At 40.9% G+C, this 26138-nt stretch overlaps 1 protein-coding gene across 1 annotated transcript in view; it reads right to left on the reverse strand.

Moving 5' to 3' along the window:
• Positions 1-26138, reverse strand: part of ERAL1 (Era like 12S mitochondrial rRNA chaperone 1) — a 96443-nt gene that overhangs the window by 17212 nt on the left and 53093 nt on the right. The gene's annotated exons all lie outside the window — the stretch shown is intronic.

Consider the following 26138-nt stretch of genomic DNA (forward strand, 5'->3'; position numbering starts at 1 on the left):
GTGTGGGAGTCCATACTGGAAACCACAACACCAGCATTAGATAGAGCTGCTCTGAGTACGTCTTCAGCAGACCCTCATCTCACTCAGGCTTCAGAATCTTCCTCTGAAGATGAGGGTCAGGAGATGTCAGTGGGCTTTGATTTTTCCCTGGTGGAACCCTTTGCAAAGGCCGTTAAAGAAGCAATCGGCTGGCAAGATGATGCGGCAGAACCTCAGAAAATACGGAAATATTTTCCAAACCTAAAAAAAAAGATCCGGTATCCTTCCCATTTATAGAGGAGCTGGAGGATCTCATTAAAGACGAGTGGGAGAGGTCTTACAAAAGATCTAGTCTTACAAATGGATTAGCCAAGATGTACCCTTTAAAAGAGTCAAAAGTGAAGCCTTTGATTAATGCTCCCATAGTCAATTCCTCATTAATGCGTCTCGCCCGCCACGTCACACTACCAATCGAGGATGCGGTTTCCTTTCGGGATGTTCTCGACCGAAAGATGGACCTAGAATTGAAGAAGGCATATTCCATGGCTGGGGGAGCCTGTAGACCAAAAATTACCACAGCAGCAGTGGCCAGAGCCATCTCAGGATGGGCATCTAAAATAGAAAAAGACCTACAGGATGGCATTGAAATGGGAAAGATTATTTCCTCTCTGCAAGAAGTCAAGCTAGCAGGGGACTTTGTAGCAGAAGCATCAGTAGATATTATAAAATCTTCAGCCAAGGCTATGCTGGCCTTCGTAACAGCGAGAAGAGTGATATGGCTCAAACCGTGGATGGCCGATACAGCATCCAAAAAAAATTGGTGCAGAATTCCATATGATGGCACAAATCTGTTCAGTGCCAAGTTAGACTCTGCCATATCCAAGGTAACAGGAGGGAAGTCAGGCCTGATCCCCTCCGATAGGAGACCCAAGAACCAGAAGGGACCGGTTTACAGAAGTAATCTTCTGGACAAATATAGAGAGTCCAGGTCCTATTGGTAGGGAATTTAGAAGGGACTGGAAAAATACAAAACCTTCTTTTCTAAGGATACAGAAATCTAAGGCCACCCCGGCAGGGGAACAGAAAGAACTTCACCAAGATCTGGTCAGACCATATAAAGGATTTATGGACATTGTCCACAATCCGATTTGGACACAGGTGGAAATTCAAAAACAGACTCCCACCAAATCATTTCCAGACAACCAGAGTACCATCCTCAGTACCTTAAAGGATTCTGCTAGTAAAGTACGTAGCAGAATTGAAACAAAAGGGAGCGATCCTGGAGGTCCCATCATGCCAAAAGGGAAGAGGGTTCTACTCTCCCTTGTTTCTGGTAAAAAAGACAGGGGATTTGTGTCCTGTATTAGACCTCAAGATGCTCAACAAGGATATCAAAGTGGAGGCTTTCAAAATGGAAAACCTTCAATCCATACTTCTAGCAATAAATCTGGGCGATTGGATGCTTTCAATAGATTTATCGGACGCTTATCTGCATATGCCAATTCATCCGGTCTTTTAAAGGTTTCTCCGGTTCGCCATAAACCAACATCATTTCCAATTCCAGTGCCTCCTGTTCGGCATCTCTTTGGCACCCAGGATATTTACGAAAGTATTGTTATCGTTGGTGGCTTTCCTCAGAGAAAAGGGATTACGCGTCCACCATTATCTGGACGACATCCTACTTTTAGCAAAGGATCATGAGACGTTGATTCATCACCGGGAGATCCTCCTTACAACCCTCCAGAAGTTTGGGTGGATAATCAATTGGGAAAAGAGCTGTCTGCGACCTACACAATATATGATATTGTTGTGAATTCATGAAGAAATACATTTAATATTCGCTGGCCGAGATGAGGGATTTCAGTATTTTATTGAACTGTGACCTCTTGGAGACCTTTAAAGCAAAGTACAAGATCTCGCAGGTTTTTTTTTCCAAATGTTGAAAGGATTAGTTCTTGTTAAACTTTTACAAAACCTGTGTTTAAAAAAGAAACTCGCTGAAACAATGGTATCTTCTGTCACCAAATAAAAAGCTGTTTACTTATTTTGTTGGTTAGAGTGAGAAGGCCAAACTTGCATAAGTATTTATCACATGGAAATAACCCTTAACTAGAGAACCCCATTGTACGCAAGTAAAAGACTATTTGGACAATATACAACCGTGCAAATAGCTGACGCCTCATCCAAAAACATATTGGAGGACACAGCTAACCCATTTAATCATTTATTGGAAGCTCAGAGTTCATCCCAAAACATGCTGTAAGATTCATCTACCAGTATCATCTATATTTTTCTAAGCCATTCAATTTATACATAGGTCACAACTGAGATTATAAATTTAGTATCTAATGATCTAAAGAACTTTGTCATAAAGAATTATATATGAAAGTGTGATTATAAGTAGAAGTGTTTTAGCAACAAATTAGTATTATGAAAAACATATAATCATGATTATAATTGTATAAGAATTTAACCTATGTTTAGATAAACAAATATTGATTGGATACCCAAATTATACATGGATCCATATAGATAATAATTGTATGTGATATTGTTTGTGATATATCTAACCTGTGTCCTTTCTAAACGGACTAAAGATTAACAGATATACATTGATATACATATATATCAACAATTTATGCAAGTGATTATTGAAATTTATGTTAAAGAGTATTCTACATTATGCCATAATTCTTGAACACTCGAATATATTCGTTAGAACATATAAATAACGAACACATATTACAGAATTAGAAAAATATTCACTTAAAGAAATAAAACACCCAACATAGGTGAGACACCTGGTGGTGGAAGGTGCTATTACCTTAAAATCACGAGACTCCCGGGAAAGCTAACCATTAAGTCTGTCGGCCAATGAGGGGGGAACACATACCCTCTGGGCAGAACTTAGTATAATTTTATAATCCTTTTGTTGAAGAGGATATTTAAGAAACGAGAAAGATGAGAAAAGGAGAGAGGAAGAAAGCTCGGAGGAGAGCTGGGGGGAGAGAGTCAGGGGGAAGCTTAGGGACCCCCCTGAGAAGGGACACTGGAAGACATGCCTGAATACACATTTTTACATTCATGAAGATCCCTGCTCCTTGGAATGTTGAAGCCACGGCAGCCATCTTAAAATTCCTGGTAACTAATACTCCACACTAATAGCCATATTGGAAATGGGTAAATATATGTTTATCATCTATTTTATGTTCTCTTAAATATTGATGTTTTTGAATATTCTATTATTGAAATACTTCTCCCGAATCAATAACCGCCTTTTAGATTTTTCTCTAAATTAATATTTTCATACATTTCTTTTTGCATAGATGCCAATTTTATTGACAAACAAATGTCTAATTTATTTCACATTGTTAACCACTTACTTACCTGCAGTATAGTAACGGTTGGATGTGTGAAATACAGACCTTTTGTTTAATTGTCAATTATCAAAAGGTTATTGATTCTACCGAGAAATGATAATGGTGATAATTGTGTCCAAGGTACTACTACGCCCAGTTTGAGGGTGTTCCCAGAAATTGTCAAAATGATCAAGTAATGTAATCTGTATTTTAATATTTCATGTAAATATTTGTTTTCTGTCAACCAATAAATGTAGCTATTTTGTATGATCACTCGTCTCCGTGAATAAGTTTCACATATATAGACTGTGTCATATAGACTGATTCGGTATCTTAAAAATATCTTCGTTAAAAATTACTTAGGAAATATTGTGCGGGAAAATGTCCTTAAAAGCACAACATAATTTTTAGGGGCAGATCTGAACACCAAAAGAAACGAGATACAGCTCCCACAAGAGAAGATCCGGCCTCTGATACAGAAAATGCAGAAGCTGCCATCAACGAATCACTTACCACCCAGAGCCTGTCTGAGTGTACTAGGGTCCATGTCCGCAACCATACCCATGGTGCGATGGGCACAGTGGCACATGAGAACCTTACAGAACTCATTCCTCAGGCAGTGGGATGGAGTCTCAATGCGTCAGACCATCTTCATCTTCAGATCGGTGAAGCAATCGATATAGCGGTGGACGCGCCCGAGCAATCTCAGGAAATACAAACTGATAGTCCCTCCAGACCCAGAAGTAGTCACTTCGGATGCCTGCCAGAGCGGTTGGGGGGCCCACTATCAAGACAAGGCAGCCCAGGGCCAGTGGCATTCTGGGGAACACCAGAAGTAGATTTAGCAGCCAGTCCGACGAATACCAAGTGTCACAGATTCATTCCCATCGGCGGAGGGAGTGGACTGTCTAGTTCACCCATGGAACTTCAAGTTGGGGTCTATATTCCCTCCAACTCCGTTAATTGCGAGGTCCCTATCCAGGCTTCGGAGATCCTCTGTGACAGTAATTGCGATTATTCCACTGTGGCCGAGGAGGCCGTGGTTCATGACACTCTTACACCTCAGCCTTCAACCTCCAGTTCCTCTCCCAATAACTCCGGATCATCTGTCTCAAGGTCAATTTTTACATCTTGCACCTGATGGCCTGGAGATTGAGAGGGCTGGATTAAGAGCGCAAGGCTGTTCTCATGAAGTCATATCTACCCTAAAGCAAGCCAGGAAAGCCACTACCAATACCATCTATTCAAAGGTTTGGGGAAGATTCTGCTTCATGGCACAACAGAAAGGATGGAATTCCATCCTTTCTCTGGAACCCTCTCAAGTCCTGGAATACCTCCAGTTGGGGGTCAACAAGGGTCTAAGCTTAAGTACCCTAAAGGTTCAGGTATCAGCTCTGTCAGCTAAAACAGATACTAAGTGGGCATTCCACCCATTGGTAATCCAATTTTTGAGAGCCTAAAGATTAAACCCCCCAGGAGGTCAGTCTTACCATCATGGGATCTTTCAATAGTTCTCCATGCGCTCTCTTCTCCTCCGTTTGTTCCATTTGAAACTATCTCTTTATGGGACTTGACTTTAAAACTGTCTTTTCTCATGGTGATTACATCAGCTAGAGAGTGTCGGAGATCCAAGCATTAATGGTTTCGGAGCCTCACTTAGTTCTCTTTCCCGACAAAGTAGTTCTAAGACGTTCCGAACACTTCATACCCAAAGTGGAAACTTCCTTCCATTACAACCAAGACATCATCCTTCCATCCTTCACGGACGATCAGGGTAATCCTCATTCACTAGATGTCAAAACAACCATCATGAACTACTTAACTGCTACCACCTCTTTTAGGAAAACTGACTCTTTTGATCATTCCCCATGGAACCATTCGTGGGCAAGCCGCCTCCTCACGCACTATTGCATCCTGGTTAATCAGAACCATTAAAAAAAAAAAAAAGCTTACTCCACCCAGCATATGGCAATTCCTGAAGACATCAGGGCTCATTCAACTAGGGCAGTGGCTACCTCTTGGGCAGCGTACTGCGGGGGTCTCACCAGAGACAATATGCAGGGCAGCAACATGATCCTCCAGGAATACCTTTATTTCCCACTACAAGGGGGATTCCGCTCATTTATCCATGGCAGACTTCGGCAGATCCGTCAGAGCCAATTCTTTAGCATTATAAGGAATAAATATTATTTTACTTGCACCCACCCGACTGGCGAGTTATTTCCCAGTGTGTGCTGCCATGAAGGCGTCAGGAAAATGGAAAATTGTATACTAACCTTTCCATAATTTTCCTTTCCTGACGCATCTTCATGGCAACACACAGTTGCCCTCCCTGTTTCATTTGTGATGATATTTACAGAGAATGCAGCAGGGGGTCTCCCCTTCAAATTTATAGTTAATCCAATCGTGTCAGGTTGTGGGGGCGGAGTCACAACCCAGTGTGTGCTGCCATGAAGATGCGTCAGGAAAGGAAAATTACGGAAAGGTGAGTATACAATTTTCAATTTTTTCAGTCTGGCATTTTTAGCAAGTACAAAAAATACCTGCTGATCTTGCCAGAAATGCAATGTCCTCATCACTTCCTATGATAGAATGCAAAACAATCAATCATAGCTTTCTTATGTAAACTACTAATCCCATCATCCCCATACAATAGAGATGAAAAATGTCCGACGTGTCTGAAGTCCAGCGATAGGAAGTATGGTTTTTAGCAAGATTGCTAGATAAAAAACAAAGGATAAGAAAGGGAGGAGCTCCGCTTTGATGTCATAATGTGCTAGTATGCATGGCATATTAGCACATTATGACAGACTTACAGTGAGGAAAAAAACTTATTTGATCCCCTGCTGATTTTGTACATTTGCCCACTGACAAAGAATTGATCAGTCTATAATTTTAATGGTAAGTTTATATTAACAGTGAGACAGAATAACAAAAATATCTAGAAAAAAATCATTTCATAGTTTCATAGTTAGTTAGGTTGAATAAAGACACCAGTCCATCCAGTTCAACCTGAGTGAGTGTCTACAATGGTCCCTTTCCCTGTACATTGCTACACCCACATCAGTCCCTATCCTCAAGGAGCCCACAATTCAAGGTCCCCATTCATATACTAGGGCCAATTTTGGACAGAAGCCAATTAACCTACCTGCATGTCTTTGGATTGTGGGAGGAAACCAGACTACCTGGAGGAAACCCACGCAGGCACAGGGAGAACATGCAAACCAGGCAGGTAGTGTCATGGTTGGGATTTGAACCAGTGACCTTCTTACTGCTAGGTGAGAGTGCTAACCACTACACCACTGTGCCGCCCCAAAAAAAAAAAAGTTATAAATCAATTTGCATTTTAATGAGTGAAACAAGCGTTTGATCCCCTATCAATCAGCAAGATTTCTGTCTCTCAGGTGCCTTCTAAACTTTCCTAAAGGGAGTGCTTCTAATCTCGGCTTACTTGTATACAAGACACCTGGTCACAGAAGCAATTAATCAGTTTCCAATCTCTCCGCCAAGACCAAAGAGCTGTCCAAGGATGTCAGAGACAGGGTTGTAGACCTACACAAGGCTAGAATGGGCTACAAGATCATTTCCAATGGAACACACACATAACTATTGTCAACCTCCCTCGGTCTGGGGCTCAATGCAAGATCTCACCTGGAGTTTCAATGATCAGGAGAACAGTAATGAATCAGCTTAGCCCAGAACTACCCAGGAGAATTTTGTCAATGATCTCACAGCAGTTGGGACCGTAGTCACTAACAATATACCGTGAAGGACTGAAATCCTGCTGTGTCCACAAAGTGCCCCTGCTGAAGAAAGCACATGACAGGCCTGTCTGAAGATTTCCAATGAACATCTGAATAATTCAGAGAACTGGGTGAAAGTGTTGTGATCAGATGAGACCAAAATCAAGCTCTTTGGCAACAATGCAACTCATTTGGAGGAGAAGCAATTCTGCCTATGACCCCAAGAACACCATCCGCACAGTCAAACATGGAGGTGGAAACATTATGCTTTGGGAGGGGGGTTCTGCTAAGGGGACAGAACAAATTCACCGCATCAAAAAGGGACAATGGATGGGGCCATGTACTGTCAATTCTTGGACGAGAACCTGCTTCCCTCAGCCAGGGCATTCAAATTGGGTCATGGATGGGTATTCCAGTATGACAATGACCCAAAACACACAGTCAAAGCCACAAAGGAGTGGCTCAAGAAGAAGCACGTTAAGGTCCTGGAGTAGTCTAGCCAGTCTCCAGACCTTAATCCCATAGAAAATATATGTTATAGGGAGCTAAAAGGTGCTAGATACTAAATGACAGCCTCGAAGCATTAAAAGCGGAGTTCCTCCCAAAAGTGGAACTTCCGCTGATTTGTCACCCCCCCCCCCCCCCACCTCCGGTGTCACATTTGGCACCTTTTAAGGTCGAGGGGAGAGGGAGAAATGGGGACATGTTTTTGCTAGGTCCCTTTCCCCACTTTTGGAGATGGAGCAGTCTCTCGGAAGTTCATCGCTTCTCCTCCCTCCGCCGCGCCAATTAAAAAGCGGTAGGGAACAAGCAGTGGGGGCGGACCTCTGCTTTAAGGACTTGGAGATAATCTGCAGAGGAGTGGAACAAAATCCCTCCCGAGATGTGTGCAAGCCTGGTGGCCAACTACAAGAAACGTCTGACCTAATTGTATGGGTTATATGGCACCTTCAGGTGATGGACACTAGCACACCCTGGACAGGAAGTTAAATTCCCCATATAACCTCTCCCCTTACTGGGAGTACCTCAGATTTGTAGCAAAGCAATAAACGTGTAACCAAAGAGGGGAGGGACCTCTGTGTCCCATGATGTACTCCAAGAAAAAGGGTTTTACAGGTAAGCTGTTATAAAAAGCCTATTTTCTTTATCATACATCACAGGAAACAGAGCCACAGTAATTACTCTATGGGATGTCCCAGAGCAATGTCACCTGAAGGGAGGGGGCACAAAACAATAGAAGGGTGCCATCAGACCTAAAAACCTATACTGCTGCTGCAGTACACTGCGTCCAAAGGCGATATCCTCATACCGTCTTACATCCACCTGATAGAATCTGGTGAAAGTATGGACTGAAGATCAAGTTGTGGCCTTGAAGATTTGAGCCATGGAGGCTTGGTAATGCACTGCCCACGAAGCACTAACAGCCCTGGTGGAGTGCGCTTTGATTTGAAAAGGTGGAACTTTCCTCTTCAAACCATAAGCTTGAATAATTACTTGCCGAACCCATTTGGCAATAGTGGATTTCGACGCTGCCTATCCTTTCCTATAACCTTCAGGCAACACAAACAAAATATCCGTATTGCGAACCTGAGCAGTCGCCTTCAAATAGATCTTGACTGCTCTTACTACCGTCAAAGAACGTAGTGGCTTTCCTTCCTTAGAGCAGGGTTCTGGAAAAAAAAAAAATGAAGGTAAAACAATATCCTGGTTTAGGTGAAAACCTGAAACCACCTTTGGCGGAAACCTAGGATGAAGATGCAATACTGCGATACCCTTCTTGCAGAAGAAATGGCTACCAAAAAAACTAGTAATGGTAGGTTATCCTCGCGCTATAGTGGTAAAGTTAGAGCAGGTTGGTGTGGTTGCAGCAAAAAACACCGACAGAGGTGCAAACCCTCCCCTCAAAGTGACAGTAAATAGTAAATAGATGGTGTTGCGCTCCACATAAAATAAATTAAGTCTAATAACACAATTAATAAATAATCTCATAAAATCTTGAAAACGCACTCATGTGATTAAAATTAAAATCACTAAATAATCGCATAAAATCTTGAAAATGTGCTCATGCGATTAAAAATTCCATTAATTCTAAAATAAATACCAAGTGAATAATACAGTGCTTGAAGCTATTTCCTACTAATATTCATAAAATGAAGAAGCTAAAATAATCTATATACTCGTGATAAAGTGACAAGAAAAAAATCGCAAGTCTTAAAATTATCAACAGAATCGTGACATCAAACAAATCTGTGTCAGTCCATGAAAGTGCATACAAGTGCCAGCATATGTGCAAAAAAGAGTATATATAAAAATATACAATAAAAATATAAAAAACGGTGTATGAGAAAATTATTATCACAAAATGCAAAAGATAGTAGTCCAGCAAACGTGATAAAAAATGTCTCTAAATAAGTGTACAAAGGCTAAATCATAAAGTTCATGCAGAAGATGAAATAAATCCACGCTGTGCTATGTGAAGAAATGAATCCTATGAACAACCCCGGGATGATTCCACCAGTGATTTTTCAGCTCCTTAAACGTGGGTGCTCACACACTGAGTGCAGTGGGTACCTTACCTCACTGCTGTCAGTAAGACAGCAAAATACTCCAGTGCAGCAGTTGTGTCCTCAAATGGGGTGTATATCCTCAGTAGGTATAGGGGAACTTCAACACTTTGCGGTGTATATCCTAAATGTAGTATGGGCGCCCCCAAAACCTTTTCCTCCAGATATTCCGCAAGGGATCGCAAATCAGACCCAAGAAAGAAAGAGGGGTGCTCCAATAGTGAAGTACGTTCACACAAATGCTTTATTATAAAAAGGAACTAAGTCCTGGGTACTCACACTTATACAGTAACAATCAAGCGGTTTTTTCACTAACAAACAACGAACGGCTTCCTCGTTCGTACCCCGGACGTCACTTCCGGTATCCTCCTAGGCCAATCCTACGCGTATCGTCATTGATCACGTGACTTCATCAGGGACTAATGCATAGGAGGTGGACGAACGTTTAAATAGTCTTTGTAATGGGCGGCCATTTTCCTGTAGTCAATCCTATTTACTACTATTCGCAGGCACGACTCTAGTTAGACGGCCATTTTGTGATAGACTACCTTCTCGACCGGTTCTTGTGCGCTTCACGGTCGTATTTTCTATAGATACAGAAATAGTCTATTCGTGTACTAGGTAGATCTGTGTCCGCTTACCTGGCTTCAAGCCTAATTGGGACATTTGGTGGTTATGTTTATTCAAACAATAACCCGGGATCTACCTAATAGCATTCTTAATGTCAGTGGCAATGTAGACACATTCACTTGCTATTGGAACGACGGGACCGCAGTTCGTTCGTGAGCTAGTTTAAAATTAAACTTAAAATTGAACTAGTATTGTAATAAGAAATAGAAAATTCATAAAAAATTATTATAAAATTATAAAAAATGGCTTGAGATGGAGGGTAATGTGCGAATTATTAGATATTCTTTAATTGGTAAAAAAACATATTGACTCTAAATCTTTCCTATAAATTATTAAAATATTGGTACTGGTTAATAAGTAAAATATCTAGAATAATGTGACATAATATTTTTCATATTAAGATAAAATAAAATTAAAAATGCTCCCGACACTTTAAGCGATGATCAAGATATCAAAAGGACGCATATATATGCGATTTGGGGGATGGGTACCGGAAATGAAGTCCAGAGTTCCAAACACACCCCTTTCAGTATATCATTGTAGAGTACAGTAACAGGCAAGATGTTGTATGTCATAATGCTTTAAATATATAAAATTCAAATTCATAATAAAATATCTAAAATTACCTAAAAATCGCTGATAAAACAGTTAAGATCAAATTCTATGTTGAGTCCTTGAGGTGTGAAAGTGTCTAAGGTAAAAATCCATTTAGATTCTAGCTGGCTGAGCGTTCTCACTTTATGCCCCCCCCTCCATGGGGGGATCGACTCTTTAACCTCTAGAATGGGGGAATATATCGATAAATATCTTCAACCAGTAGTCAAACAAACAAAAGCGTACCTCAGAGACACCAAACAAGTATTACAAATTTTGGAAGGGCTACCAAAAGAGGAAGGCCCATGGATTATGGCATCTGCAGACGTTTCGTCACTATATACAATAATCCTACACCATCAAGCGTGTGAGGCAGTGAAGTGGGGCTTAAGGAAATACAGTACTTTGCCATGCGTACAGCGAAAATACTTAGTGAAATGTTTGGACTTTTGCCTCAAGAACAGCTATTTTTGGTATGATCGCGAGTATTACTACCAAAAAACTGGAGTTGCGATGGGAGCGAAGTTTGCGCCCAGTGTAGCTTGTCTTTATATGTCTCAATGGGAAGAGGATGCGATACTACCTGGCAAACCTGAAGAGTTAATACTATATAAGAGGTATATAGATGACATCCTCATACTCTGGAAAGGAGACATAGATAGCCTAACCTTATTCCTGGAGACACTGAATCGCAATGACAGAAATATTAAATTATCATGGGTAGTTAATAGCGAATCCATCTCTTTTCTTGATCTAGAAATATTGCAAGAAAATGAAACTCTACGCACAAGAACGCACTTTAAGAATGTGGACAAAAACAGTTATTTGCCAATCATGAGCTGCCACCACAAAAACTGGTTGTGCAATATTCCAAAAGGGCAGCTGATGCGATTGCGCAGAAATTGCACAAAAACGGAAGAATATCTGACACAAGCAGAGAAGATTGGTCATAGGTTCACAAATAAAGGATATAAAGACGAAGAAATTAGAAGGAAAATTTTAGAAGTTAGAAATATGGATCGCATGGAGATGATTAAAGACAAACAAATCCCTAAGCTGGAAGCAGGCAAAGTACCAATCGTTCTGAATTATAATGCCCAATATAAGAAAATAGAGGCAATTATTAAAAAGTACTGGTATATTTTACGCTCAGATGTGCATCTAAAAGACCTTCTACCCCAATTTCCCAAGTTCGTGTACAAAAGGGCACCAACATTGAGGGATAAGATCGTCCGGAATGTTCCTGACCCACCATACAATGGTGTGACCTTTTTCACAGGAAAGGGTTTTTTTCCATGCAAGCGGTGTTTCGCGTGTACAAAAACAAAACGCCCACCCGAAAAAAGATTCAAATTTAGCTCCACAAGCACTGGGAATTCCTACGATATTAAAGAGTTTATTTGTTGTAACACTGAAGGGGCCGTTTATGTCCTACAATGCAGTTGCGGCCTACAGTATGTAGGCCGCACCAAGAGACCGCTGAGGGTTCGCATAAAGGAACATATTAAAAATATAATTAATGGATTTGACAAACACAGTGTGTCAAAACATTTTCTAACACACCATAATAAGGATCCCACCCACCTCACATTTTGGGGGATCGAGCCCTACAGAAAGCATTGGAGGGGGGGGCATAAAGTGAGAACGCTCAGCCAGCTAGAATCTAAATGGATTTTTACCTTAGACACTTTCACACCTCAAGGACTCAACATAGAATTTGATCTTAACTGTTTTATCAGCGATTTTTAGGTAATTTTAGATATTTTATTATGAATTTGAATTTTATATATTTAAAGCATTATGACATACAACATCTTGCCTGTTACTGTACTCTACAATGATATACTGAAAGGGGTGTGTTTGGAACTCTGGACTTCATTTCCGGTACCCATCCCCCAAATCGCATATATATGCGTCCTTTTGATATCTTGATCATCGCTTAAAGTGTCGGGAGCATTTTTAATTTTATTTTATCTTAATATGAAAAATATTATGTCACATTATTCTAGATATTTTACTTATTAACCAGTACCAATATTTTAATAATTTATAGGAAAGATTTAGAGTCAATATGTTTTTTTACCAATTAAAGAATATCTAATAATTCGCACATTACCCTCCATCTCAAGCCATTTTTTATAATTTTATAATAATTTTTTATGAATTTTCTATTTCTTATTACAATACTAGTTCAATTTTAAGTTTAATTTTAAACTAGCTCACGAACGAACTGCGGTCCCGTCGTTCCAATAGCAAGTGAATGTGTCTACATTGCCACTGACATTAAGAATGCTATTAGGTAGATCCCGGGTTATTGTTTGAATAAACATAACCACCAAATGTCCCAATTAGGCTTGAAGCCAGGTAAGCGGACACAGATCTACCTAGTACACGAATAGACTATTTCTGTATCTATAGAAAATACGACCGTGAAGCGCACAAGAACCGGTCGAGAAGGTAGTCTATCACAAAATGGCCGTCTAACTAGAGTCGTGCCTGCGAATAGTAGTAAATAGGATTGACTACAGGAAAATGGCCGCCCATCACAAAGACTATTTAAACGTTCGTCCACCTCCTATGCATTAGTCCCTGATGAAGTCACGTGATCAATGACGATACGCGTAGGATTGGCCTAGGAGGATACCGGAAGTGACGTCCGGGGTACGAACGAGGAAGCCGTTCGTTGTTTGTTAGTGAAAAAACCGCTTGATTGTTACTGTATAAGTGTGAGTACCCAGGACTTAGTTCCTTTTTATAATAAAGCATTTGTGTGAACGTACTTCACTATTGGAGCACCCCTCTTTCTTTCTTGGGTCTGATTTGCGATCCCTTGCGGAATATCTGGAGGAAAAGGTTTTGGGGGCGCCCATACTACATTTAGGATATACACCGCAAAGTGTTGAAGTTCCCCTATACCTACTGAGGATATACACCCCATTTGAGGACACAACTGCTGCACTGGAGTATTTTGCTGTCTTACTGACAGCAGTGAGGTAAGGTACCCACTGCACTCAGTGTGTGAGCACCCACGTTTAAGGAGCTGAAAAATCACTGGTGGAATCATCCCGGGGTTGTTCATAGGATTCATTTCTTCACATAGCACAGCGTGGATTTATTTCATCTTCTGCATGAACTTTATGATTTAGCCTTTGTACACTTATTTAGAGACATTTTTTATCACGTTTGCTGGACTACTATCTTTTGCATTTTGTGATAATAATTTTCTCATACACCGTTTTTTATATTTTTATTGTATATTTTTATATATACTCTTTTTTGCACATATGCTGGCACTTGTATGCACTTTCATGGACTGACACAGATTTGTTTGATGTCACGATTCTGTTGATAATTTTAAGACTTGCGATTTTTTTCTTGTCACTTTATCACGAGTATATAGATTATTTTAGCTTCTTCATTTTATGAATATTAGTAGGAAATAGCTTCAAGCACTGTATTATTCACTTGGTATTTATTTTAGAATTAATGGAATTTTTAATCGCATGAGCACATTTTCAAGATTTTATGCGATTATTTAGTGATTTTAATTTTAATCACATGAGTGCGTTTTCAAGATTTTATGAGATTATTTATTAATTGTGTTATTAGACTTAATTTATTTTATGTGGAGCGCAACACCATCTATTTACTATTTACTGTCACTTTGAGGGGAGGGTTTGCACCTCTGTCGGTGTTTTTTGCTGCAACCACACCAACCTGCTCTAACTTTACCACTATAGCGCGAGGATAACCTACCATTACTACTTTGACTTACTCTCCCATACATCCTTGCAGCCATAATGGAGGTATTTTCTTTTATGGAAAAAAGGAAAATTGATCTAGAACAAGTATTTAATAGCTCAGACTCCAATGTAATAAAAAATGGGGGTTTAGAGAGTCTGATGCGGAAGTTGGGCCACAATATGGAGAAAAAAGTGAGCCTATGGTGGGACATAACCACTTTTGAGCAGTACCAGAAAGACAGCATAGTGCCGAGAAGACTCAGATGGGATATTACACCAAACGATGGTTTGGTTGACCAGGAGTCGATTGATGAATGGTTTTCTTTCTTTAACACAAAAGGTTTAGAATTACTTACTTTCCTACTCAAAAGAAAACAGAGGAAATTAAAGAAAATAGACCAGACCATAGGAGAGATAAAAGGGGAACTGGAAACACATAAGGATAAGCCTGAGCTCACCTCACTCATGTCACAATTGAATAAAGACCTAGCCAAGAAGGACAAAGAAGTCCAGACTAGGAAAAGCAAGAAGTACACAAGGGATATCAATGATTTTAAAAATGATGATGTTTTTAAATGGCAGAGACAGAGAGGTAATTTGGATCCGATCTCTACATTCTCCACCCCAGAGAGAATTACACAACCTGGGAGTATCCAATACAGACCAGAGCAAAATGATCTACAAACTGGAAATCGGGTAGAACCATCTAGGGCCCCAAGGGGTAATGAGAGAGAAAATGACCACAACTACTCCACACCACAAAGAGCTGAGAGGAGACCGCCCTACTCAAACCAAACACCACATAATGGGGGTAAGAAGCCTTACTGGAAAAATAATAACCAGAGAAGGACACAGAATGGCAACTACAATAAGCCACCATATGACCTTAGGGATCAAAGGGAAAATAGGGGCCCACCCCAAGGAATGCAAGGCCAACGAGGAAGGACCCCCCCACATAATTATGGGACTGGTCATAGAGATAATTGGGGCACACCGCGCGATTACCCCTATCCCGATGGACGCTATCCAATACCTACAAACAATTATTATGCTCCCCTAAGGGACCATTATGAGGAAAATGGAGATGGGAGATCCCATGGCTACTACCAGGACCAGTATCAAAGCAGGCCTTTTTTAGGGAGGGGCACGGAGAATCACCCACCAAGACGCCTAAACGATCAATGGGATCAAAGAAGAAGTCCTGTAAGAAGAGAGGGAAGAGGTCCGGAAAAAGAATACAGGCAAAGAAGAGACTAAAAGGTGAGGGGATCTTCAACTTGAGTGGCCTCCCCCTGTCCCAAGAAGAGATTGGCGTACTAGATAAAGGTCTCAAATATGCCCCGACAAAGAATTTAGACAAATTTGAAACTTATGTAGGAATACAGAAGTATGTAAGGACCTTGAATATTAAAAAATACTTGGCTGGTAACCCGATTAAAAAGCGAATTCAGAATGAGGATCAAGATATCATACGGAGCGAATTAAGAAATAAATCAGTTTTTAACCCTTTGATTTCGAACAACAGACATATTGAAGTTTTTAAAAAAGTGGTTTTACAAGACTTGAAAGATTTAAGAATTAAGAAACTGGAGGAACCTAAACATATAAAGAGCGGCATCAGAAAACTAACAAAGAGGAAGGATATAGTTATCCGACCTGCTGACAAAGGGGGAGGGATTGTAATCCTCTCTAAAATACAGTATAAGAACAGTATGACAAAATTACTGTCAGACAGTGTTACCTATACTAAATTACCAAAAAACCCAGTGTTTAAATGTAGAAAGGAGCTGGAAAAGGTGGTGCATCTGGGATTAAAAAGAAACATCCTGACTAAAAAAGAAGCGAAGTATCTGATCCCCGAGGCATGTAGGACCCCGATTATTTACTCACTTCCCAAGATCCATAAGGATAAAGCAGACCCGCCCCCAAGACCCATAGTTAATGGGATCGACTCTTTAACCTCTAGAATGGGGGAATATATCGATAAATATCTTCAACCAGTAGTCAAACAAACAAAAGCGTACCTCAGAGACACCAAACAAGTATTACAAATTTTGGAAGGGCTACCAAAAGAGGAAGGCCCATGGATTATGGCATCTGCAGACGTTTCGTCACTATATACAATAATCCTACACCATCAAGCGTGTGAGGCAGTGAAGTGGGGCTTAAGGAAATACAGTACTTTGCCATGCGTACAGCGAAAATACTTAGTGAAATGTTTGGACTTTTGCCTCAAGAACAGCTATTTTTGGTATGATCGCGAGTATTACTACCAAAAAACTGGAGTTGCGATGGGAGCGAAGTTTGCGCCCAGTGTAGCTTGTCTTTATATGTCTCAATGGGAAGAGGATGCGATACTACCTGGCAAACCTGAAGAGTTAATACTATATAAGAGGTATATAGATGACATCCTCATACTCTGGAAAGGAGACATAGATAGCCTAACCTTATTCCTGGAGACACTGAATCGCAATGACAGAAATATTAAATTATCATGGGTAGTTAATAGCGAATCCATCTCTTTTCTTGATCTAGAAATATTGCAAGAAAATGAAACTCTACGCACAAGAACGCACTTTAAGAATGTGGACAAAAACAGTTATTTGCCAATCATGAGCTGCCACCACAAAAACTGGTTGTGCAATATTCCAAAAGGGCAGCTGATGCGATTGCGCAGAAATTGCACAAAAACGGAAGAATATCTGACACAAGCAGAGAAGATTGGTCATAGGTTCACAAATAAAGGATATAAAGACGAAGAAATTAGAAGGAAAATTTTAGAAGTTAGAAATATGGATCGCATGGAGATGATTAAAGACAAACAAATCCCTAAGCTGGAAGCAGGCAAAGTACCAATCGTTCTGAATTATAATGCCCAATATAAGAAAATAGAGGCAATTATTAAAAAGTACTGGTATATTTTACGCTCAGATGTGCATCTAAAAGACCTTCTACCCCAATTTCCCAAGTTCGTGTACAAAAGGGCACCAACATTGAGGGATAAGATCGTCCGGAATGTTCCTGACCCACCATACAATGGTGTGACCTTTTTCACAGGAAAGGGTTTTTTTCCATGCAAGCGGTGTTTCGCGTGTACAAAAACAAAACGCCCACCCGAAAAAAGATTCAAATTTAGCTCCACAAGCACTGGGAATTCCTACGATATTAAAGAGTTTATTTGTTGTAACACTGAAGGGGCCGTTTATGTCCTACAATGCAGTTGCGGCCTACAGTATGTAGGCCGCACCAAGAGACCGCTGAGGGTTCGCATAAAGGAACATATTAAAAATATAATTAATGGATTTGACAAACACAGTGTGTCAAAACATTTTCTAACACACCATAATAAGGATCCCACCCACCTCACATTTTGGGGGATCGAGCCCTACAGAAAGCATTGGAGGGGGGGGCATAAAGTGAGAACGCTCAGCCAGCTAGAATCTAAATGGATTTTTACCTTAGACACTTTCACACCTCAAGGACTCAACATAGAATTTGATCTTAACTGTTTTATCAGCGATTTTTAGGTAATTTTAGATATTTTATTATGAATTTGAATTTTATATATTTAAAGCATTATGACATACAACATCTTGCCTGTTACTGTACTCTACAATGATATACTGAAAGGGGTGTGTTTGGAACTCTGGACTTCATTTCCGGTACCCATCCCCCAAATCGCATATATATGCGTCCTTTTGATATCTTGATCATCGCTTAAAGTGTCGGGAGCATTTTTAATTTTATTTTATCTTAATATGAAAAATATTATGTCACATTATTCTAGATATTTTACTTATTAACCAGTACCAATATTTTAATAATTTATAGGAAAGATTTAGAGTCAATATGTTTTTTTACCAATTAAAGAATATCTAATAATTCGCACATTACCCTCCATCTCAAGCCATTTTTTATAATTTTATAATAATTTTTTATGAATTTTCTATTTCTTATTACAATACTAGTTCAATTTTAAGTTTAATTTTAAACTAGCTCACGAACGAACTGCGGTCCCGTCGTTCCAATAGCAAGTGAATGTGTCTACATTGCCACTGACATTAAGAATGCTATTAGGTAGATCCCGGGTTATTGTTTGAATAAACATAACCACCAAATGTCCCAATTAGGCTTGAAGCCAGGTAAGCGGACACAGATCTACCTAGTACACGAATAGACTATTTCTGTATCTATAGAAAATACGACCGTGAAGCGCACAAGAACCGGTCGAGAAGGTAGTCTATCACAAAATGGCCGTCTAACTAGAGTCGTGCCTGCGAATAGTAGTAAATAGGATTGACTACAGGAAAATGGCCGCCCATTACAAAGACTATTTAAACGTTCGTCCACCTCCTATGCATTAGTCCCTGATGAAGTCACGTGATCAATGACGATACGCGTAGGATTGGCCTAGGAGGATACCGGAAGTGACGTCCGGGGTACGAACGAGGAAGCCGTTCGTTGTTTGTTAGTGAAAAAACCGCTTGATTGTTACTGTATAAGTGTGAGTACCCAGGACTTAGTTCCTTTTTATAATAAAGCATTTGTGTGAACGTACTTCACTATTGGAGCACCCCTCTTTCTTTCTTGGGTCTGATTTGCGATCCCTTGCGGAATATCTGGAGGAAAAGGTTTTGGGGGCGCCCATACTACATTTAGGATATACACCGCAAAGTGTTGAAGTTCCCCTATACCTACTGAGGATATACACCCCATTTGAGGACACAACTGCTGCACTGGAGTATTTTGCTGTCTTACTGACAGCAGTGAGGTAAGGTACCCACTGCACTCAGTGTGTGAGCACCCACGTTTAAGGAGCTGAAAAATCACTGGTGGAATCATCCCGGGGTTGTTCATAGGATTCATTTCTTCACATAGCACAGCGTGGATTTATTTCATCTTCTGCATGAACTTTATGATTTAGCCTTTGTACACTTATTTAGAGACATTTTTTATCACGTTTGCTGGACTACTATCTTTTGCATTTTGTGATAATAATTTTCTCATACACCGTTTTTTATATTTTTATTGTATATTTTTATATATACTCTTTTTTGCACATATGCTGGCACTTGTATGCACTTTCATGGACTGACACAGATTTGTTTGATGTCACGATTCTGTTGATAATTTTAAGACTTGCGATTTTTTTCTTGTCACTTTATCACGAGTATATAGATTATTTTAGCTTCTTCATTTTATGAATATTAGTAGGAAATAGCTTCAAGCACTGTATTATTCACTTGGTATTTATTTTAGAATTAATGGAATTTTTAATCGCATGAGCACATTTTCAAGATTTTATGCGATTATTTAGTGATTTTAATTTTAATCACATGAGTGCGTTTTCAAGATTTTATGAGATTATTTATTAATTGTGTTATTAGACTTAATTTATTTTATGTGGAGCGCAACACCATCTATTTACTATTTACCAAAAAAACTAGCTTCCATGTCAAAAGGACTAAAGAAATATATTGTATTGGCTCAAAAGGCTGCTTCTGTAATGCTGATAGAACTAACTTCAAGTCCCAAGGGTTCAGGGGGGCTCTAACCGGTAGATTAAGCAGCGTTACCCACTGTATAAAGCTTCGGACCAAAGATCAAGAAGCGAGCGGATGTTGAAACAATACCGATAAGGCCGAGACCTGGCCCTAGATAGTACTCAAGGCCAGTTTTATCTCTAACCCCATCTGCAGAAAGACAAGGATTCTACCTTTGACATACTTTCTAGGATGCCAACCCCTGGATTCACACCAGGAAACATATGCCTTCCAGACTCTATATAAATCACTCTGGAAGCTGGCTTCCATGCATTAATCAAACTAGATATCACTGAGCCTGAAAGCCCACGATTCTTCAGAATGTGGGTTTCAATAGCCAAACCATTAAATGTAGCATTTTTAATGTAGGATGGAACACCGGTCCCTGCGATAGCAGGTCTGGACGTGGTGGTAGGGTCCATGGTGCCCATACCACCATCTTTACCATTTCTGAATACCAATATCTTCTGGGCCACAAGAACTATCGACTTCTTTGCCCGCTTGATCCTGCAAAGAAGTCAAGGTAGCAGCAGCAGAATAGGAGGGAATGCATAAATCAGTGAGAACTGATCCCATGGGGTCACCAACACATCTGTTCTGCATGCAAGTGGATCCCTTGTTCTTGACACAAAGTTGACGACTTTGTTGTTGAACCTGGACGCAAACAGATCTACGTCCGGGATCCCCCATCTTTGGCAAAGATGGACTGCTCCCCAACCTGAAAGGCTGGCACCTGTTACCATGTTCCAGGTAACTGGTAAGGAGGATTTCCCCTTCTGCAGATTCTCATGTATCCTCCACCAACTGAGGCTCTGATACACTTTTGGTGACAAACACATTGCAAAATCTAGAGCTTGGATCTTCTTGTTCCAAGCCGATAGGATACTGTTTTGCAGAAGTCTTGTATGAAACTGAGCATAGGGGACTGCTTCGAATGAAGTCACCATCTTCCACAACAAACGCATACAAAGGCCGATAGAAGGACCCTTCTCTGCCCTGACCACCTGAACCAGCTACTTTATGGTGCTGATTTTGCATGGGGTAAGAACACCCTCTTCTGGGCTGTATCTATAATTAGACTCAAGTACTCCAATCTACTTACTGTTTACTGCTTACTTTTAAAGAAAGTTTCTCTAGCTTGAGGACCTAACCTAGGTATTCCATGCTTTGGTCCAGGTGGGCTACCGACCAGTCTATCAAGAGCAGGTCGTCTAGGTATTGGGTCTAGGTATGCCATTATCGTTATACCTTGAGTCCTCAATCTGGCCAGAGGAAGGGCCAGAAGTTTTGTAAACACCCGAGGTGCAGGAGCTAGACCGAAAGGCAAGGCTGCAAACTTCAAAATTAATTTTTTTCTACTTCGAAACGCAGATATTTCCGGTGAGCAGGGAAAATAGGTACACGCAGGTATACATCCTTGATGTCGATTGATGCCAGAAGTTCTCCTCCTCGTAGGATGGAGACGACTGATCAGATTGATTCCATGTGAAAAGAGCGAATTGTCAGGAACCGGTTTAGATCTTTCAGATCTAGAATGGGCCTGACATCTCCATTTGGTTTTGGCACCATGAAAAGGTTTGAACAAAACCCCAACCCCTGCTCTTCAATGGGAACTATCATGATCACTTTTTGTGACAAAAGTCAGGCTAACACTATAAAGAGAGAGTTCTTTTTCTCTGTATCCTTGGGGACATTTGACCTGAAGAAACGAGGAGACAGGAATTCTCAAAAAAACTCTAGTTTGTAACCTAGAGCTATTGTGGAGGCCACCCATCTGTCTCGAAATTCTTCCTGCCAGACCCTAGAAAACTGCAGAAGTCTCCCCCTCCCTCCACTCCACTTGAATGAGCAGGGGCTTCCCTTCATAAAAAGGCTTTAGCATTTTGTCTTGTGGGTTTCCTCCCTCAGGCTGGAGGCTGATGCCCCTGGCACTGGAGAAAGAGCCTGTTTAATGAGGGACATTTACTCCTTTTCTTAACTACTTTTCCCCACTTAATATTTTTTGGATATATTTGTCCAAGTCATACCCAAACAGCTTTTCACCACAGAGATTAAAACCAGCCAAGAGCTTTGGCGCTTCGGCTGACCAACTTTTCAACCATAAGATTCTACGCATATGCATCAACCCAATCATAAAGGCGAGAGGTTTGAAGAATAGAATTTCTGATTGCGTCAATTGCAAAACACAAAGCCGCTGGTAACTCAGCTAACTCCTGGGAAAACCTTGAGCACTTGTTTCAAATGGTCTCTCAAGGACTGACATACCCCAATTGCTGCCAATGCAGGTTGAGCCACTGAATCGGCCAAGAAAAAAAAATATCTTTTAACAGGAATTGCAATCTCTTATCAATTGGATCCGTAAAAATTTGTGTATTGTCAAACTTTTATTCACAGAGGATATAGCAGCATCAATTGCTTTTATACTCCACATCTTAGTGAATTTTTCCTCCATAGGATAAAGTGTTTAAAACTTTTTAGGAAGGGAAAAAAATGCTCATCTGGGTGATCCCACTCAGAATACATGAGCTTTTCCAGCAATGAATGTACAGGAAAGGCTTGAGAAGGCTTTAGTGAAGGCTTTAGTGAACCCAAACAAGAAGTGGGCTCTTCAACCGATTCAGTTAAGGGTAGCTTAAATGTGGAACGGACCATTTCAGTAAGAGAATGCACCAGCAACTTCTCAGCATGTGAAGCTGAAGAAGGTTCTTCCCCACTTGATCCCTCAGAAGAGGAGTCAGTCTCTCCATGGTCCCCTGAGGGGGACTCATTTCCCCGCTCCCACTGTTCCTCCGTTTGAGGATCCTGGGTGGTAGAAGGGGACCTAATGCACTTTCTTCCATTCTGTGAAGATGCAATTAAATTCACTAACCTTTCCTTTAATCCCCTGATAGTTGAGGAAAAAAACCTCACAGCATGTGTTGGAAGCAATTGCAGCTCCTGATGACTCCGATGGCTCACTCTGATCACCCTCCCGAGATCCTTCAGGGGGATGTTGTTGCCGAGGGGGGGTCCTTAGGGCCTGAGGGTGACCCTTTTGTGCCCTTATCTTTTGCTGTATTTGTACCATTCCTTCTGGTTATAGTGCTGAGCACAAACGCAGAGGTACAGCCAAGAAAATGCACCTACTGCTGCTATTAAGCTCAGCCTGATGCAAAGTAAATGTGTCCTGGGAATGCCTGTGTCAACAAACACTCACATGTGTCCCTCCTTTAGCTGTATGCACCCGAAAAAAGGTGCACTTTAGAGCTACACAGCCCACATTGTGGGCGCTGAAGCACGCCGACACCATTAAGCCTTGCCCCCCCCTTCCTCCGACCACCCACCGCGCCCCCCAATCTTTTTCAAAGATACAGCTTTCCCGTGGGAGCGGGCTCCATTCCGCTGATTCATATGTGGAGAAGGGCTGGGGTGGAGGAGAGCCGTCCAGTGGAGGACCACTGTAATGGCGGAGGCAGAGGGAGCAGCGCGGCACACCGACAGCCACAATCCTTCTGCCTCCTTCCCTACGTCTTACCTGGGGCTTGGGCTGGAGGAAGCATGCATCTTGACACAGAGGCAAGACTGACAAGCATGGAATCAGATACGTGCTCTTGACAGCCCCCGGGACATCTATAGGCATGACAACATTTACTTTAAAAGGAGAAATACCCACATGAATTATAATAAAATAAATAAAATAAAAAAATAAATTCCTTAGGAATCTCCCTTACCTTATCCAGCTGCATAAGATACTGAATCGTCACCTCTCACGGTGGGCTCCGTTAAAAAACTTTAAGGGATTGGGGCCCCCTTTTTATCGGGTGATCTACAGCCCTGGGCCTGTAAAAAGCACCCCAAGAGAAATATGGCTGAAAAAAAAACAAATACTGGACCCCGGGGTCTAGCGCTCTAAAAAGAGAAGTGTTACAGGTGAAACCTTGTTTCTTCGGACATGAGGCTCGGGCACCTTTTCAATTCGGCCTAGAAGAGACACTTTGAATGGATCCGGTTGCATGGCTTTCTCCAGTAAGAAATATTCCAGCGGAGCTCAGCACAGCACATCTTTACTTGTGACCAACTCCTAAGACACTGGCGAAAAAAAACTGAGGTACACCCAGTAAGGTGAGGGGTTATATGGGGAACAACTCCTGTCTAGGGTGTGCCAGTGTCCCTCACCTGAAGGTGCCATATAACCCATACAGTAATTACTGTAGCTCTGTGCCCCGTGATGTACGATAAAGAAACTTATTTTACTCATTAAAATGCAAACCAATTTATAACTTTTTTGAAATGGGTATTTTCTTTTGTCATTTTGTCTCTCACTGTTAAAATAAACCTACCATTAAAATTATAGACTGATAATTTCTTGGTCAGTGGATAAACGTACAAAATCAGCAGGGGATCAAAATACTTTTTGTCCCCCACACTGTACCTCTAAAGTGGATCACTCCAGCGGTGCACTGTCACCACCGACAAGGCCTCCGTCTCCACCTGGTCTTCCTTTCGGGGTTTCCATGCGCCTGTCGTTTGAGTGGGCGGGCTGTGGTGATGTCACTCCCGCACATACATGCAGGAACCAGGGTCACAGCACAGTGCTCTAAAATGAATGGCACAATTGAGTGCGTTTTCCATTCAGGGTGCAGTGTTCATGCGCTGGCTGCTACCAATGTGAATTTCTCCTATACCGTGCATTTTTTAGGAGATATTCACTGTACCTACAGGTGAGCCTTAGCATAGCCTTACCTGTAGGTACAAATAAACAAAATGGACTTCCCTACTTTACTTTAAGTTCCACTTTAATAGGAAGATCTCTGTTACTGAAAAAGAATAAATTGATTTGTGGCCTCTGATCCATTCATTCCGTGCCCATTTACAATCTCAATCACTCTCCTTCCCTTGTTTAAAGGGGGGAACAGGGGGGATCAGCACTGTAAACAAAACCGTGTGTTGACCAATCACATGGTACCCAGCCCCTGGGATTAGCTGGGTTCAATGTCTGTGTTAGGTACACGGCAATCACAGGGTGGATCAGCCGTCTAATGGCCATTTATCCAGTGCTGTTCATAAACAGCATGGGGTAAATAAAGGGCCATCGATCAGTCTTTGAAGAACTTCTCATGGTAGTTAAGTGGTTAACAGAGAAGATTTATAAGTTATATGTAAACCAACTCAACTGCTTTCCTGTTTTGTCACCCTGGCTTTCAATGAGGACTACAAATGGTTATTTCAACACACATTATACAGGCATGGTCCTCGGTTGTCACCATAAAAGGAAACCCACCCTAAGAAATTATATTAAAAGCAGTGAGATGCAACATAGTGTTGTTTAAAGCAGTACCTGCACAGAAAGTAAGAATTCAATTCCCAAAAACAAATAGTAAGCGTCTAGTTAAATGTAAGAAGGATGGTGAGGGGAGTTGCCACTGGAAATTCCGCTAATATACGAAATGGTTAATAGGACACATAGCAAGGCACTGGAGATAAAAGGTTATCTCCTACTACAGGCCCAAAATTTTATGATGCAATATTTTTCTTCCAGAGTGTGTACCTAAAACAAAAAGGCCGAAGTAAACATTTCACTTCGGGACCTTTCACGCTAAAGTGCATAAAAACACCATATGCCCTTTATAAAAACAGAATTTTTCTTGCGTTTTTCAATGTGTTGCTCTAAATTTCAGTGCAGCGCATTTAATGCATTTTCTGGCTATATTACATCAGCGACAGCATGTAATTGTGTATCCTGGACATTTCTATGGAACGTACTTTTTTGTGAGCTTTTTACTCAGCGCACAAAAGATGCTGCATGCAGGAATTTAAGACGCAGTGCACACACAGCACAAAAATGTGAATAGGTACATAGGATTTCAAACAAAGCAAGAAACTGTTCTAAAATAGAACACAAACATCAAAAACAGCTGCAAACTCTACTGTGAGATATAGCCCAGTCCCAAGTGATAAGTTCATATAAAGAGTTCCGCTAATAACAATATTGAGTCAAACATCA

This window comes from Lithobates pipiens, unplaced genomic scaffold (assembly GCF_037356315.1).
Source record: "Lithobates pipiens isolate NorthernLeopardFrog02 unplaced genomic scaffold, aLitPip1_a1.2 Scaffold_16, whole genome shotgun sequence".
NCBI lineage: Eukaryota > Metazoa > Chordata > Amphibia > Anura > Ranidae > Lithobates > Lithobates pipiens.